The following is a 17,792-nucleotide window of genomic DNA, read 5'->3' as shown; positions in this document are numbered from 1 at the left end:
GATTATCTAGATGACTAGCAGATGCTGCAAAGATTTAGCTTATTTAATACGGAGTATTACAAAGATTCAAGCAGGCCAAATTTGAATGACATGGATGAAACATTTGGATGGCAGCTGTAGGTGCTCTCACTTAAAAGTAAAATGATCTTGGTGGTTGGCACACAGCCAAATGACAGAGGCATAAATAGGGTTGGCAATGGGCTAGGTCTGGGTCAAGCCTTTTACAATTGTCAATAATAAATAAATAAATATTAAAATGCCTGAAGTCCAATCTTTGATTCTCATGACACTTTTATTCAGAATTTAGAAGCAACATGTGACTTTTAAGATAAGCTCCCTCTTGACTTCGACTCTATTGCTATCTAAGGCTGTGTGAGAGAGAGGATAAACGGGAGAATATCTCCTTAATGGAGGGATATCCTGCCAAGCACCTTAAAAATGTCTCAGAATAAAGGTCCATCAGGATAGGTGCAAAGAGTAAGACAGAGAAGGGATAATTTTATTCCACCATATCCCACGAAATAGGAGAACTTATCCCCTCCAATTACTATTTTTTGTTCCTATCCATTCTTTAAGCGCACCAGAAGGTGAGAGAGCAATTTTGTCATTAGATAATTCTAAATCATAACAAAAGTCGATGCCATTGTTAATCTCCTGCGCTTATACTTCCAACCAAACTCTAAAAGAATACTTACCCTACAGAATAGCCTATTCCTTCTACAGTACAAGGGATATCACTCCAAAAACTTATTCCCTCTAGTAAACATTGCCTAAGATTATATATTATCCTTTTTCAACTTCCTAGCATCTTAATGTTCTGCACACGAATTTTATAATTAGGCTTTCTGGGTGAGTCTGCTGCCTGATCCACTTCAAGCTCTTATATTTTCAAACAGGTGAGACTGTGTTATTACGTTATTAACTTTTGAAAATTAAATACTAAATCAATGCGTCAAAAACACGTTAATCAGCCTTCCATCTCGATTTAGATGAACTAGTATCTTAGTTCGCGTTGGTTTTTGTTGCCTGTCAAGATGGCCAGAAGACCAATATTACTGAACCTTGCATATGAGAACCACATCATCTTTAGCTCTGGTATTGGGTGCAAGGGTGTTTCAGAAATTAAGTGAATCACTATTTTCTTCTCCTGTTATTTTCAACCTAGGATATTTAAAAGATGAAGAAGGCAAAGTGAACTTCTTCAATGACCTTGATTACTCCATTTTTGATTATTTATTAGTCTGATCAACTCTTTCACTTGGTAGAAATAAAATAATTTCTGCTTCATATGATAATAATGGTTTTTAGCTTCTATAACAGGATATGACATACAAACATGCTTTCTGATCATCCCAATATTCAGTTTGCATAATTCCCCAAAAAATATCAGTATATTAAAATCAAATACCATATTTTAGAGCGATATAACTCTGATTTTATTATTTTTATTTTAAGTTACAGTTTTTTTTGGGGTTGCTCAAAGAGAGGTTCATAAATAATAGACTAGACAAAAGGAGATAGACCATTAATAGAGGCTTTCCCTGGTTACTTGTAATAAAGGTAGAACTTGAACCTCGATCTCTTATATAATCACCCAAAAATAAACTTTAATAATCTGATAAACTGGCATTTTTCTAATATCTATCGTGCTTTTGTTTCACAACAAAATCTATCCACAAATGGCTGACAGTGAGCCATACTCTTGCATGTCTTTCCTTGTCTGACATGCCATATTTCTTGTTGCGTGCTCCTCATTGTAAAGCTTATGGGCGCTTTTCCTTGTCATCAATTCTTGGCCAGGGATCAATTACTACTCGATAGTGCTTTGTGTTTGGTTGTGTCTTTGTTGCCGATCCCTGCTTCTGTCTGAAAATGGTTTTCCGGAGGGCAAAGATTTGTTGCTTTTTCGCAACATATTACGATTCATGGGTACTGTTCTCAACATAGAAATCTACTCCTTTTAAGGGCTAGAAATTAAAGTTGGCATCCCTACGTGGAAGGTGTCTGTGTTAGCTTGGATCACTAATGTCGTCTGGATTTGTCGCTTATATCCGTTGCCAGCCGACCTTGACATATATCCCTAAATCAAAGGATGTTAAAAGCAGTTAAAGCTCCCTTAAGGAGGGCGATTATAGCTGCGCACACTTAAGAGGCACGTTGCAGGATGGTTATAGCTCGTCTCGCATATTTGGATAGTTACAACACATCCATCCGTTTCAACTCCTCCGCTCTTTTCGGGCAATGGCTCCTTGCCCTCGCTTCTATATATACATAACCTGGAGAATCTCCGAGTATACTTATTCTACACTCCGCTCCACATTGTACAATTCGTACTCTGAGATCTGCATTGTTCTATTAGAGCTTAGTTTGACTTAGTCATCGGAGAATCCCTCATTGGATCAAGTTCAGCAACCTTCAGTTCGCAAATCGAATTTTCTACCCTGAGCCGACCATTCAGTTCGAGCAAACCAAAAATCTACCAACCGCCGCTCATCATTTCAACCAATTCATCCAGCTCTTTAAGTCAGATTTTGGTGCTTTGTCAGGTCAGATTTTAGCAAATTATATATAAAAACCATGTGCTAGACATTGTTGTTCATGCGAAAACACTACGATTCATGAGGGGTGCCACCTTGTTTACCATATTATTTCCATCATAGTATATGAGGGCTTTAAAGCTGTTCTGTATTCAACAATCATTCAGGCATAGAAAAGCACTTAAAAGACTGCATCATAGTATTCTTCTAAAAAAAGGGCAAAAAAGAAAGAAAACTGCCTCATAGCAAAACAGTCCAATTACCATAGTAGTGTGGATTCTTGAGAAGTTGATGATCCTCTGAAAAAGCCGTTTTAACTTTTTTAGCTTCATCCTATCTTCATAGACATTTTAAATATAATGGAAAAAGATCTGCAGAGCTTCTGACATGTTATAACTGGGTTTCAGTTTGATGTTACCAGTTATGAATCAAGTTTGAATTCCTAAAGGACACACTGGTGTCTGTGCATTAGATGGAAGATGTTTTTTTTTTTTTTTTTTGCTTAAGCGGGCTTTTCATACATCACGGGTACGAATACACCCTAAAGAGTCAGAATACAAAATGTCCCGAAGAACTCCGGGCATCTCTCTCTCCCCAGCCCATAGGGTGCCTCCAGAGTGGCTCGCAACAAACGCGGCCACCCAATCGGCCGCCCCATTGGCCTCACGATATACATGCATAGCCTGTAGCGTAACACCCTCCCTCACCATCATCCAAATGTCACGAAGCAAAGGATGAGCATCTCCGTGACCGACCGGGCCCCTACGAATCCAGCTAATCACCGTAGCCGAGTCGCCCTCCAGAAGGACCGAACTCGCCCGAAGAACTCGCCGCACATAGGACAAGCCCATCCAAGCCGCTCGCAACTCTGCCCCTGGGACAGAGATATCAAAAATCTGACGGCCCCCTGCTGCCACCACATCCGACCTCGGGCCCCTAACAACAAAACCGGCCCCTCCCCTCCTACCACCGTCCAAGACTGAACCATCAAAATTGACCTTAAGGAAACTCGGGGGTGGGGGCTCCCAGGTAAAGAATACCCTGTGTGGAGCTGCCGAAGCACTATGGGATCCCCAGATGTCCCGAGCTATCAAAGGTGTTGAGCATGTGGTTGCCGTCTGAAGGATGTTGAGCATGTGGTTGCCGTCTGAAGGATGTTTTCTTGTGCTTTCTTAACCTTATTTTCTTGAATATTTTCTGCAGTGAAGATAGCATGCAATTATCCAGCCAAGGCATACCAAGGTGAAATCATTCTACACCTGTACCCAAGTTAATGTAATGCCTATGTGCGATGCCAACATGAATTAAACACAAACATGAAGGGCAAATCTGCTGCTTAATTATGTTCTAAGGGTTTTTGGATTTCTGAAGCCATTGGCTATTCCATTTCGTTCTCCATTAATTTGCCAGTTGCAGAGCAAAGATGTTTATTGGGAGACTAGGACTATGAATGCCAGTCGGTACCCCGACCCCAAACTTTTCAGACCCTGAAAACATTGGAATTGCAAGAACCATGGACAACCATTGCCTCCCCCAACTCTCATATGCTTTTTTTTTTTTTTTTTTTTTTCGCTAAAGAAAAAGGGATAGGGGGGAGGAAGGGACAAGCCCACCCCCGCGTAGCAGCCCCCAACTGGGCCCCCGCCCCGCCAGGAGAATGTTCGATGCGGGCAGAAATGGCCGTGTGTTGGGCACCCCGACCGGTTTTACTCATACCCTCCCCACCCGTGGGCCCGGCTCAGCATATGCTTCTCCAGCATCTTCTCTTGGAGGTCTATTTCAGCCGGACTGAGGATATCTAATGGTCAAGACTGATGTCAAGAAGTAGATGAAAACAAGTCATTGGATGTTGGATATTAGTAACCTAGGGTCTAACATAGTTAGAATAGTTTGTTCTTTTTGTGCTAGCTTATTCTAGTGTCAGGTTGACCCTTAGGCTTAATATATTTAAGTTTATTTTTTAGTTAGAGCGGAATACATCAGTATAAGATGTTTTTGCCTTTTAGTATAAGATGTTGATGTTTTTGCCTTTTTAGGAGAGAATGTGGCTTTATAAATAAGGGGAAAGACACATGTACGAAGAGTTGGAGAGAATTCCTTTTGGTTAGAGAGAGAGAGAGAGAGAGAGAGAGAGAGAGAGAGTTTTTGGTGAGGTGAAACATATCGGAAGGGCTGACTCTTCTACATAAATTAGACATATTGTCACGCCCCCGGCCCGAGATCGCGAGCCGGGGGTCCGCACCAACCGCCGCACACCCATAGAAAACTCTCCCCACGAGCATGCAAGGCATCTTAACCAAACATCTCAATTATATATATATATATATATATCTAAAATAATTCAACTGAAATAAATGCAATCTTACTCTATTGACTGACCCAAATTATATAGTTTTACAGTTCTAAATACGCAGCGGAACAATAAAGATAAAACATTAATTTAAATAAAGCCTAATCTAGGATAACTTGTGCTTCAGTTCTTCTAGTCGCTCTTCCATTTTAAATCTCTGATAGGTTAGTTCTCAGAATCTGTAAAACAACAAGAAATTATATAATGAGCTAGACAGCCCAGTAAGTAATAAACACCTTAACTAGTCAATTCATATAATAACATAAAATATAAATACAAATTACAATGAATCAACATAATAACATAATCAATTCCTTTTCAAGCACAAATTCATTAAAATTCGTATTTTTCAAATATCTATATACATAATCATAAATCTAATTCGAAACAAATCATATTCATCTCATCAGCCTTTAGCTACGACCACACTTATACCTTGTGGCTAGGCCAGAAACAGAACCGCACTTATACCCTGCGGAGTGGGCCAGAATACCACACTTATACCCAGTGGTGGGGCCAGAATTGCCAATGCATAACCCCCTATTGGCAGGGTCCAGAACATAGCCAGGCTGAGAGTTCTAAATCTGATGTACATCAAAATTCTTTTGTAATATAATAGATATATCATAATCCGATCTAAATATGCATATACGATGCAAAAACAGTAATATAACAATAGTCCGAAAAATATTATTCTAATTCACATATCCATTTTTCATTCAAAGCATCATCTCGTAAAATTCATAAATCATATATAAATTTATTAACAATTTATTCGATGCAAAAATAATATTATATAAATGAAGAGTCTAGAGAAGGCAGTTCATTACTTACATTGTACGCGATCCACAACAAATCCAATTAATCTAACAAATTTCTCGCAGAACCTAATATGCAAAAATTATATTTTCTGTTAAAATTAATCACAATATATATAAAACTTAAATTTTAACATTCTTCCAGGGCCGACCCTGCAGAAGTGTCTAGCACCCCGGGTTCGGGTTCATACCCGTAAACCACCCTCCTCCTTTTATTTTATTATTATTATTTTCTTTCTTTCTTTCTTTTCTTTTTCCTTCTCTTTTCTTTTCTTTCCTTTCCTTTTCTTTTTCCTTCTCCTCCCGAAGCTTCCTCTCCTTCCTTTTTTTTCTTCTTCTTCTTTTTCTCTTCCCCTCTTCTCCCGCGACCATGGAGGGGAAGACGCGACCCCATGCCGAGGCTCGGAAGGGGTGGCGGCCAGAGGCCGGCGGTGCCGGCCGCGCCTGCGGCCGGTCGGCGGTGCTCGCAACTTGCGGTGGTCGGCCTTCTCTCCGTCCCGTGGAGAAGAGAGGGCTCGGAAGGGCGGCGACTGACCCTCTCTTCTTCCCATGGAGGAGAGAGAGAGCTCAAGAGAGGAAGAGCTCGCGGCGGGGACCTGCAGCGTCGGCGGTGCTCGCGGCCGCACACGGGTAAGTCCCCTCTTTCCTCTCTTCTTCTTTCTTTCTTTCTTTCTTTTTTTTCAAATGGTTTAACAGAGAGATGAAGTTAGGAACCTTACCTCAGCCCCGGCGAAGATCCGGCGGCTTTCTTCTTCTCCGGCGGCAAACAGAGGAGGAAAGGGTCGTCCGTGCTGTGGCTGCTCGGCTCTCTCTCTCTCTCTCTCTCTCTCTCTCCCTCTCTCCCTCTCTCTCAATTGACAGCCCAAGGAAGAAGGATCCCCCCTTCTCCCTCTTCTTGGTGGGGCGGCTCTCCTCGGTGGCCTCAAGGAGAAGGAGAGGAAGCCCTAAAAACAGGGCTTCCTTCTTCTTCGGGATGGAAGGAATTCCATCCCATTGCCTCACGTGCGTTGCACGTGAGGCCAAGGTTTGGGACTGGGCCGGTCAAATGGACCGGGCCCAGTTCCAAGGTCTCACATTCTTCCCTCCTAAAAAAAATTTCGTCCACGAAATTTTTGTACATGCAATTCAAGAGTAGGAAATACTTCTTTCAAATCAAGTCATAACACTTTTCAAATCAAAGTCATCTTGTCTGACCAATGTCAAATAATTCCATTCACCACACTTCCTCTGCACACACTGATTTAAACCTCAACATACCCATGTCAAGTCTAGATTTTTTTTTTGAATTACTTATTTATTGGTACATTCATTATTATGTCTTAATCCGTGTGAACACTTTCGAAATTTAAAAGTTTATATTCTTCTTTTGACAATAAATCAAAAAAAATGTTATGTAACTATTTAATCTTTTCTAGCAGCATAATGAGTTGTCTAACAAAGAACAGTGGGTATGGTTAGACAATAAATAGAAATAAATATTGGAACTAGATTAATACCTGTCGTCAACACATCAGAAGCCTATGCATCTTGCTGTGTAAGTGCAAATACTCTTCCTTGAGTCTTTGGCCCCTGGCTTCCTTCCATTGCCTGAGTAGATCTATTCTCGTTTCTTTGTGGGCAGTCTGCAATTTTATGACCTATCTTACCACATCTAAAACAGGCACCGGTGTTCCAATGGCAATCCTTGTCAGCATGAGCCTTACCACATCTGGAACATTTGATATTCATCTGCTTAAGGTTGTCACTCGTGGATTTCTTGTTTGAACTTTCGGCGTTTTTATTGCTCTGCCCCTGAAATTCATTTGACCTATTTCTCTTCTTTTGATTCCTTTCCCTTTCCAACCGTTCATCAATAACTTCCCTTTCAATTATTAAAGCCTTATTTACCACAGCTGCATAGGTAGTCAATTCATAAGGTACCACTTATTTTCTAATTTCAGTCTTTAGTCCCATCTCAAATTTATGCGTTCGATCTAGTTCATCTTCGACTAACTTTGGAACAAATTTGGCTAGCTCGGTAAATTTGGCTTCATATTTTGCAACAGTCATATTTCTTTGCTTTAGGTGAATAAACTCCTGCTCTTTCTGCGTTCTTACACTCCGAGAAAAATATTTATCATAAATGCTCCTCAAAATCTTTTCCAAGTGAGTGGCTCCCTATCCTGCTCATATTTATGTTCCAACATCAGCCACCAGTTGAATGCCTCACCTTGCATCATGTATGATGCAAACAAAATCTTTTCATCATCCTGGCATCTCAAGACAGCAAATGCTTTTTCCATCTCTGTAAGCTAATTGTCTGCTTCCAACAGTTCTGTAGTCCCCTTGAAAGCTGGAGGAGCCAGCCTCTTAAATTCAGCTATACTGCTACGCTGTTCACACTGTTCCTCTCGTCCTTGCTGTGGTTGTGTCTGGGGCAACTGCGCTTGTTGTTGGAGCAACTGCTGTTGCACCTGCTATTGCATCTGCATAAGGCCCACTATGGTCTGCATAACCTGGCCTAGGCCCGATTCTTGTTGTCCTGTCTGAGTATCACTAGCAGGATTGACGACTCTCTCCTGTTGAGGGGTGTTACCAACTTGTTGGGGCGTGCTGTCATTTTGCGGGTTGGGTGCCTTATTAGTAGCTCTGCGAGTAGTCTTTCTCGTCCGACATGGAGGCATCCTGATCTATGTCTATCAGATAGCAACATGCCAATAATAAGCTTACCAGTTCATTACAAGTACATAGAATGGTTGCTACAATCATCATAAACTAACATCCCAATGTCCCTAGTGTCTACCCACCTACACTCATGTCATGTCAGATTTTCTTATCTCATAATTTATCCAATTATGCTATGATACCATAAAAGTTGTCACGCCCCCGGCCCGAGATCGCGAGCCGGGGGTCCGCGCCAACCGCCGCACACCCGTAGGAAACTCTCCCCACGAGCATGCAAGGCATCTTAACCAAACATCTCAATTATATATATATATATATATATATATCTAAAATAATTCAACTGAAATAAATGCAATCTTACTCCATTGACTGATCCAAATTATATAGTCTCACAGTTCTAAATACGTAGCGGAACAATAAAGATAAAACATCAATTTAAATAAGCCTAATCTAGGATAACTTGTGCTTCAGTTCTTCTAGTCGCTCTCCCATTTTAAATCCCCGATAGGTTAGTTCTCAGAATCTGTAAAACAACAAGAAATTGTATAATGAGCTAAACAGCCCAGTAAGTAATAAACACCTTAACTAGTTAATTCATATAATAACATAAAATATAAATACAAATTACGATGAATCAACATAATAACATAATCAATTCCTTTTCAAGCACAAATTCATTAAAATTCGTATTTTTCAAATATCTATATACATAATCATAAATCTGATTCGAAACAAATCATATTCATCTCATCAGCCTTTAGCTACGACCACACTTATACCCTGTGGCTAGGCCAGAAACAGAACCGCACTTATATCCTGCGGAGTGAGCCAAAATACCGCACTTATACCCTACGGAGTGGGCCAGAATACCACACTTATACCCTGTGGTGGGGCCAGAATTGCCAATGCATAACCCCCTATTAGCAGGGTCCAGAACATAGCCAGGCTGAGAGTTCTAAATCTGATGCACATCAAAATTCTTTTGTAACATAATAGATATATCATAATCCGATCTAAATATGCATATACGATGCAAAAACAGTAATATAACAATAGTCCGAAAAATATTATTCCAATTTACATATCCATTTTTCATTCAAAGCATCATCTCGTAAAATTCATAAATCACATATAAATTCATTAACAATTTATTCGATGCAAAAATAATATTATATAAATGAAGAGTCTAGAGAAGGCAGTTCATTACTTAAATTGTACGCGATCTACAACAAATCCAATTAATCTCACAAATTCCTCGCAGAACCTAATATCCAAAGATTATATTTTCTTTTAAAATTAATCACAATATATATAAAACTTAAATTTTAACATTCTTCCAGGGCCGACCTTGCAGAAGTGTCTAGCACCCTGGGTTCGGGTTCGAATTCGGGTTCATACCCGTAAACCACCCTCCTCCTTTTATTTTATTATTATTATTTTCTTTCTTTCTTTCTTTTCTTTTTTCTTCTCTTTTCTTTTCTTTCCTTTCCTTTTCTTTTTCCTTCTCCTCCCGAAGCTTCCTCTCCTTCCTTTTTTTTTTCTTCTTCTTCTTTTTCTCTTCCCCTCTTCTCCCGCGACCATGGAGGGGAAGACGCGACCCCATGCCGAGGCTCGAAAGGGGTGGCGGCCAGAGGCCGGCGGTGCCGGCGGCGCCGGTGGCGCCTGCGGCTGGTCGGCGGTGCCCGCGACTTGCGGTGGTCGGCCTTCTCTCCGTCCCGTGGAGAAGAGAGGGCTCGGAAGGGCGGCGACTGACCCTCTCTTCTTCCCATGGAGGAGAGAGAGAGCTCAAGAGAGGAAGAGCTCGCGGCGGGGACCCGCAGCGTCGGCGGTGCTCGCGGCCGCACACGGGTAAGTCCCCTCTTCCCTCTCTTCTTCTTTCTTTCTTTCTTTTCAAATGGTTTAACAGAGAGATGAAGTTAAGAACCTTACCTCAGCCCCGGCGAAGATCCGGTGGCTTTCTTCTTCTCCGGCGGCAAACGGAGGAGGAAAGGGTCGTCCGTGCTGTGGCTGCTCGACTCTCTCTCTCTCTCTCTCTCTCCCTCTCTCTCGGCCGGCAGCCCAAGGAAGAAGGATCCCCCCCTTTTTCCTCTTCTTGGTGTGGCGGCTCTCCTCGGTGGCCTCAAGGAGAAGGAGAGGATGCCCTAAAAACAGGGCTTCCTTCTTCTTCGGGATGGAAAGAATTCCATCCCGTTGCCTCACGTGCGTTGCACGTGAGGCCAAGGTTTGGGACTGGGCCGGTCAAATGGACCGGGCCCAGTTCCAGGGTCTCACACATATAAGGAGATTGCTTTGAAACCGGGGGACACTTTGCTATTTCTTTGCATAAGCAAGCTTGATATTCATTTTGTTTGTAGAAATTGGGTCACTTCTTAAAACTCGAGATTAACATTCAGTATTAGAAAAGAATTTGTTACTGCTGTAACGGATATTTCTTTTGATTTTTTTGTATATTTTATTTTCTGATTTTCATCAACGTATTTATAATAAATCTGATTTTAGCTTAAAAAAAAATTGTTACACGGATCTCAATTATTTTAGCAAGGTGGCAAAACAATCTTTATGAAAATTATGTTACTTAAGGTTATTGTAAACTATCAATTATTTTATACAATGCAATTATATGGAAATCTTGGAACCTCAAAAACCCTCCACTTCTGAATGTTTCAGGACGAACATGATCATAGTCACAGCCATTTATAAACCATCCACCATCTTAAACCACTGATGGCTCCGGTTAGCTCAATCATCCGTACGGAAAATGAAATTTCATGGTCACAGCCATTCATCAAGCTTCCATCGTCATAAACAATTAACTGGAGAGAAAAAATTCTGGTAGGCTAGCATCCATAACAGCATGATCAAACATGAACCTTCCCTTTTATTAATCTCCCAACAGTTGCAGGTCAGCTTGACACCAAATCTTTCTAGAATTGGAGTTGAAGAATTTACTGCCTATCACAATGAGGAGCAGCAGCAGCAGCAACATCTCAGCATCAGCCATTCCAAACTGCAAGTAGATACGTCCCATTAGCTCTGGCTTTATTTCCTATTTCCGTAGTACTAAACGGAGATCCAAAGTGCGGTATTGCAATAACTTGTTCAAGTTTTTGGGTCAAACTCGGAGCTCTGGGTTGAGTAGATTAATCAGAAGATGAAAGAAAGAGAGATTAGAGATTCTAAAATTGCATCTCAAATGTTTGATGTCGACCTCAAAATAAGCCTAAAAAAAAAAAGGGTCCCAAGGCTTAGCACCATTTGGCAGCAAGTCATAAAAGGAAGCAAAAATCATAACGCGAGTTTTATAGGCTAATCTAGTGGCAGTGGGCCAGTGGTTATGCTAATCTTTTATGACAATTCAATGATTTAGTTGGTAATGCACAAACCAAATTAAGCAGCCTTTTGTGATTTTATTTGATAATTGAAATTTATGACTTGTGTTACATAGCATAAAATATTAATGCAAATGCTAAAGATCAAATTGCTCAAGCTAACTACATTAGACCATATCTACATTTCATTGGTATGACACCAAAATATTCATACTCCATGATCATGGTTTTCATTTATAAGCTCAAAAAAAATCGAAAATTTCTCCAACTTACAAATTTCTAAAATGGCACCAGCTTCTTGAAGGACCAGATTCTTCAAGGAGTTTGTCCAAAGAGAAAGCGGAAGGTTCTTGGTGCTGCTCTGCTGATTGCTCGTGCAAGAGAGGTGAGGTCTCCGGTGATGAGCGATCGGGTGGTGAGAATGGCGGCGATGGCGTCGACGAAGGAGAGAATGGATACTTGCGATTGCCTGGTCCGACACTTACAGGGAGAGGAGATGGTGGCGTTGGAGGAGAAGAGGAAGATGAGGAGGCCAATTCAGGGTTCATTAGTTGGAGAGGGCACTCAACCTTCATCTTGTTGGGTTTTCTCCTTCTAAGACTGAATGGTTTTTCTTCCTTTCGTTGCTCATTTCTTTACTTCAAAATTCCCCGCGCCAGTTTCGTATTTCTAGGTTTAGCTAACGGTCAGTCCAAACGGTCAGTAGTGAGTGGTGGCTCATGCGCCCCAACCAACTTTCAAATCTTAAAGTAACATGACTAGCCTTGAACTCGATCTCTTATACCTAGAAAGGATATTGCAATTTAGGTATAGCATTATGGTGTATTATTTGTTGTAGTAAGCTATCCATCTAAGCTACCAGTTATTTGCAACATTTTGTTGGAGTGAATTAAAGATCATATAAATCATGTATCAATTTCTAAGTTCCATTTAGGTATTATTTATTAGCTAATTCCAAAGTCCAAGAAATTGAGGGTTAATGGGGAATGCAATCATAATCACGGGGTCCATCATTTATCCGACGTCAAAAGAAATCTGGTGTGCGATCTCCAACTTTCATTCCTCAGCTGCCAGTCAATCAGTCTATCTTTATACTTTTTTTTTTTTTGAGTACATAATGTATCCTTAAACAATTGTAAGCCTAATAGCTCGCGCTTCTTTTATTTATATCCATTTTTCTGAAAAACTATGCCACACTTCTTCCATTGAGAGTGGGGGAACGGGAAATGGTAGACTTGTTTTAACTGTTACTATCGTCACCTTTTCTACCGGCTTAACTAGTCCATTATTTAGTTACCCCAAGAAAATGCACTCATTCTGTTTGGGCTCAACCACCAACAGAAGCTATCATATTATATTTGGTTAATCAGGCTTACAATATGCGAGGACTCGTGGGCATGTATTTAGTTTCACATTTGCGATGTACTAGATAGATCTTAGGTATTTATATAGGACTAAAAAACTCAAATAATATCTTTTAGCTCTAGGTTGTTATAAATGATATTAGAGCAAGCCCACTCCATGGTCTATATAGATTGGAAGATATTATAGCATGGGTACATTTTCTAGAGCTTAAATATGATGTATTAGATAGATATTAGGTACTTATATTGGACTAAGAAATTTAAATAATATTTTTCAGTCAGTCTTTTTAGATGAGGTTTTGAGTTGTCATCTATAAGACCCCGACCCCCCCCCCCCCCCCCCCCCCCCCCCCCCCCCCAAAAAAAAAAGGAGGCACCTTAGCTTGCTCATAACCAAGCCTCCAATTCTCATCAACAATAATTGAGCCACGAATAGCTAATGCTGGCTTTAAGATGTTTGATAATAAGTTCAAGCAGAAGGTTGTCTTCTACTTGTTTTCCCCGGATGTAGCCTATTATGTGTTGGATCCCCTTTAATTAAACCCTGATCTCATTTAATTAGAATCCACATTTGACAAGTATCCCTTAAATTTCGTAAGTTCACATGATCTTAAGGGCATTAAGGTAATTTCGTAGTAGTGAAAGGTTATCTTAATGGAGGGTGACTCTTCACGGGTGTAACTACCCGCAACGTTTGATCCTAGAGAGGGCTATAAATAACCTATTAGATCCCCTCACGCATTAAGAGCTCTCTCTCTAGAACACCTCTCTGCTAATCTTTGTTTAGTTTTCTCCTGATTTGTTTATACATACATACATATGTATGTAATGCATGTATATGTATACACATATTTTATACACAAGTGAAACAGGGTGCCCATTTCCATACCAACATATAAAATACATGCATACTACGAAAAAAATTGCAAGCACTGCCCTTAAAACATCAAATTTGTACATTAGATACCTAAGATCAAACAAGATCCTCCAAGTAGCCATGCTTCCTTGGCTTGAAGCATCTTAGTGGATCCACTGCTGAGCGAGGCAGTCTCAAACGAAAAGCTCGAAACACCCTCACTCCAAACCTTCCGTGGAACACCCCATCAAAAACCTCCGAAAGAACCGTCTTCCCCGTCCGACCAACCTCCTTCAGACTCCGCCAGAGCCTTTCGCCGAAGCTCTCTCTGACAGTAAATTGGTAGCTGCGAAGAAAAGCTTGCCTCATTGTGTAATCTTGGCGTGCTCTGGGCAAGTAGACAGCATTCGTAGCCAGAATTGGTGATCGAGGAAGTAGATGGATGGCGTCGAAGGTGGAGTCTGCCAAACTGAACTCCATCATTGGACGAACTCTTCTTCTTGTTGCCGGCATGGCGAGAAAAGAGAGAGCATGGTGAGAACGATGAGTGTCTGCATTCATCATATATAACCACAAGAGAGATCATTGTAGAAAGATAGGGTCAGTGGTTGAACCATATTTGATAAAAATAAAGCGGTTGGTGCCCACCGTTGCACCCAAGCTGCACCCACTCTAGTAGAACTCCATCCGTTGCTATATACATATATATTCCAACTACTGGCTACTATTTATATCAAACCTAGCATGAATTAGTTTTAGACCTGTCACTGGGATACTCGGGTGAAGTGGCTGACATGTCATGCACTGATTGGCGGATGAGATGGAACCCGCAGAACAAATCAGGAGGGACACATCTTGTGCTGCTGCCTTGAAGTCGCCGGAGACTTCATGTTGAAGAGTTTCCACTGTGTGTGCTGAAGTCGTCATTAATTCTCATTTAAGATTGCTGGTTGGAACACTCTTTCATTTCTTGCATTCCAGAGGAGCAATCTAGCAAAATATATGACTCCTGGTCTCCTGATTTAAATTCCTGTATTCCAAGGTCCTTTGGAGAACTAAAGTCAAGTAGAATGGGAAGCTTAATAGCAAATAGATTCCAAACGTCTGCTGCTAATTTGCAATCTACCGTTACGTGTTGCACATCCTGATCCTCTTTGTCGACGCACAGGTCGCACAGTATAACAAGTTTGGAGTCTACAGTGGATTTATAGTACAACTGCAGCCACAGGAATTGAACAATTAGACATTAAGTAGATAAGAGTGGGTGATGGTACTGATTCAATCAAAGTTAACCTTCTGGCCCGTGATAAAGACTTCCACTTCCAACCTTCCAACCGGGCATTAAGCTTATCAGACGAGGGATTAAGATCAGACATCGAGTCGTAAACCAGATAGAGAAGATCAGAGACAATTCCAAATGCTACTCTTTTGTTGTATTCCTAGCAGATAAATAATTTGATTGTCAAGCTTGTCATGAGTCTTTGGGCTGAAGCATATTGACTTCTCCAAGATCATACTTCGCCCAGATTGTTGGCAATAAGCAATCATAATATTTTACAGCTTTAGCGTTACGTAATATAGAATTCACCACAAAGAGCAGATCGTTCAAAGCTCCATCAATAACTATAGCTTGTATATACGGATCTAGATAAGATATTAATATGGAAAGTGAAGACGAATGGAGACGGGGAATACCCTCGTCTTAGTTCAATTGAGGAGAAAAACTGGTCGGTTGTTAATCAGCACAGTTAATGTGGAATTTAAGATACAACCTTGAATCTAAACGATAAATTGATTATATGAATCCATAATTATGAGGATCCGTGCTGGTTTATATTTAGTCCTATTGCCGCAGAATTTTGGATCGAGGTCGAAGCGCAGCTCAGTTGACCCTGAGATCAGTGGAAACTGAGCTGCATGAGGCATCCGAGGTGCGGGGAAGTGGATCTCCTCCGGAGATGGCCTACAAGAAGTCTGCTTGCCGGAAAGTTTCTGATGGGAGATTCTTCGATGTCTAAGTTAGGAGAGAGAGAGGGGCAATAGTATAGAAGGGAGAAATTTGAGTAAAATTGAGTTCTCTCTGGATGAATATAACATAATATCACATACATGAGGACCCCTGGACTGCCCCTTTATAAAGGACAGTCTATTTTGTCGTTACCTGAGCTGATGCGACATGTGTTAATCGCTAGTCGTACATTTACGGTGTGGGCATCATTCTGCATGGGTGGCATACGATGCTGATCCTATGCCAACAATAGTACCGCCACAACTGTCGATTGCCAAAATAATAGTCTTTATCAACACATGCCAGTTGGCTCCTCAGCTGATTGGCTACTCGCCTTTTGCTGAAGTCACTCACCTCGATTTACACCGAGGTCAAGGAGGTTTATCTGGTCCGAGGTCGAGGCGTCCCACATTTTCTCCATCACTTACCCCCCATTTTTGAGGCTAAGCTGCATCCAGTTCAGGCGACGGAAGTTATGTCGTCATCACGATCGAAAATAAGGCTGTTGTCAGGGAGTATTAAATGTGTCGGTTGATCTTCTTGAATCGTCACTATATCCGGGCTATCCCGAGGCATCATTACTATGGGGTTATTTTGAGGTACTATTAATGCAGCGATCCTAGTAAATCACTTCCATCATATTCCGAGCTGATACATGGCTGAATCTGCTTGGGTAGCCGGACCATTACTTTGATTAGGGTTGTCCGTGTCTCTATATAAGGGTAACCCCCCTCAATTTGTACTCTTGCTTTATTTGCAAAGTTGCCCAAGTGCTCAGGCTCCCAGGTGGCGCTCGGTTGAGCCCGAGGTCTGATTGGGCCAGAGTACGAGGTATCCGTTCTCACCCAAGAGAAAATGGACCTCGTCTGAGCCTAACATTTTATACGTCTTGAGTTCACCTTTGAGCTCACCGATCTCGATGATTGGGTAACTAATCCCCCTCCTTCTCGGCTCGACTTGTACGAGGAGACTTTAAAGGCATGGCGCTCGGGTGCCGCCGTCGGCCCCTCACGGCGGCCATGTCCGGCACTTCGGCCTGCTCTATCCGCCCGCCTGGGACACGCATCCCGTGCGAGCAGGGACGCGTATCCCATGTGGGCAGGGACGTGAGTCCTGGGCACGCCGGATGACCTTCCGTGCAGTGCAAGATGCGCGACCGTGCGCCCGGAGCGCGCGCTCCGCCAGCCACATTTGCAATGCTCCTTAGTACTTCAAAACCTTTGGGGTGGGTTTTGTGCAGATGCCCCGCTGGGGTGGTAGGGGGGTTGCTACAGCGCGAGCCTTCGGCGTGTGTTGTTGTTCCGCAAGTGATCTGAGACAATCTCCAACACTCAAGAGAGAGTCTTGGATAGTTAGAGGGCGCCGTGCCCAAGTCCCATGTGAGAGGAAGAACGCCGTGCCAGAGTCCCATGTAAGAGGGGAAGACAAATAAAGGCTGGAGTCTGGAGGGATAAAGGGAGGGGGGAGTTTTGGAGTTTTAGAGGGGAATGTTAGCTTCTATGGCAAAGAAATAGTTTCTGTAATAGAGAGTCCACCAGATTTTTAGAGGGTTCTTCCCATTAAATCCCACTGTCCTTCAATCTCCTTTCTCTTGTTTCACGATCACGATGAAGGCTCTTGTTCGGATAAGGTTACCTCCCTCGTTCGGATCAGCAAGTGCCCCGTCGGACCCAAGCAGAGGTCAGGGGCAACGCGTCGATGGCCTTGGCCCGCCGGCATGGTACGCGAGGATGGCGGATAGGGATACGAGTCCCAAGAGCGCAGGCTGGCCCTACGCGTCGGCCCGGACTGCAGGCTCCGCACATGGGATGTAGGACGCCCTTTGCTTGCGGCAGACGTGCCACGCTCTTCTGCCTCGACGAAGCC

At 42.1% G+C, this 17,792-nt stretch overlaps 1 long non-coding RNA gene across 1 annotated transcript; it reads right to left on the bottom strand.

Moving 5' to 3' along the window:
• Window positions 1–11,230: 11,230 nt before the first annotated feature.
• On the bottom strand, window positions 11,231–12,325 carry LOC120111349. Its single transcript, XR_005512543.1, has 2 exons — window positions 11,972–12,325; window positions 11,231–11,376 (listed from the first exon to the last, which is right to left on the bottom strand). It is a non-coding gene; the product is annotated as an uncharacterized LOC120111349 (long non-coding RNA).
• Between the last annotated feature and the right edge of the window lie 5,467 nt (window positions 12,326–17,792).

Source organism: Phoenix dactylifera, chromosome 7 (genome assembly GCF_009389715.1).
Source record: "Phoenix dactylifera cultivar Barhee BC4 chromosome 7, palm_55x_up_171113_PBpolish2nd_filt_p, whole genome shotgun sequence".
NCBI classification, from domain to species: domain Eukaryota; kingdom Viridiplantae; phylum Streptophyta; class Magnoliopsida; order Arecales; family Arecaceae; genus Phoenix; species Phoenix dactylifera.
This window is presented reverse-complemented; position numbering and strand designations above follow the sequence as displayed.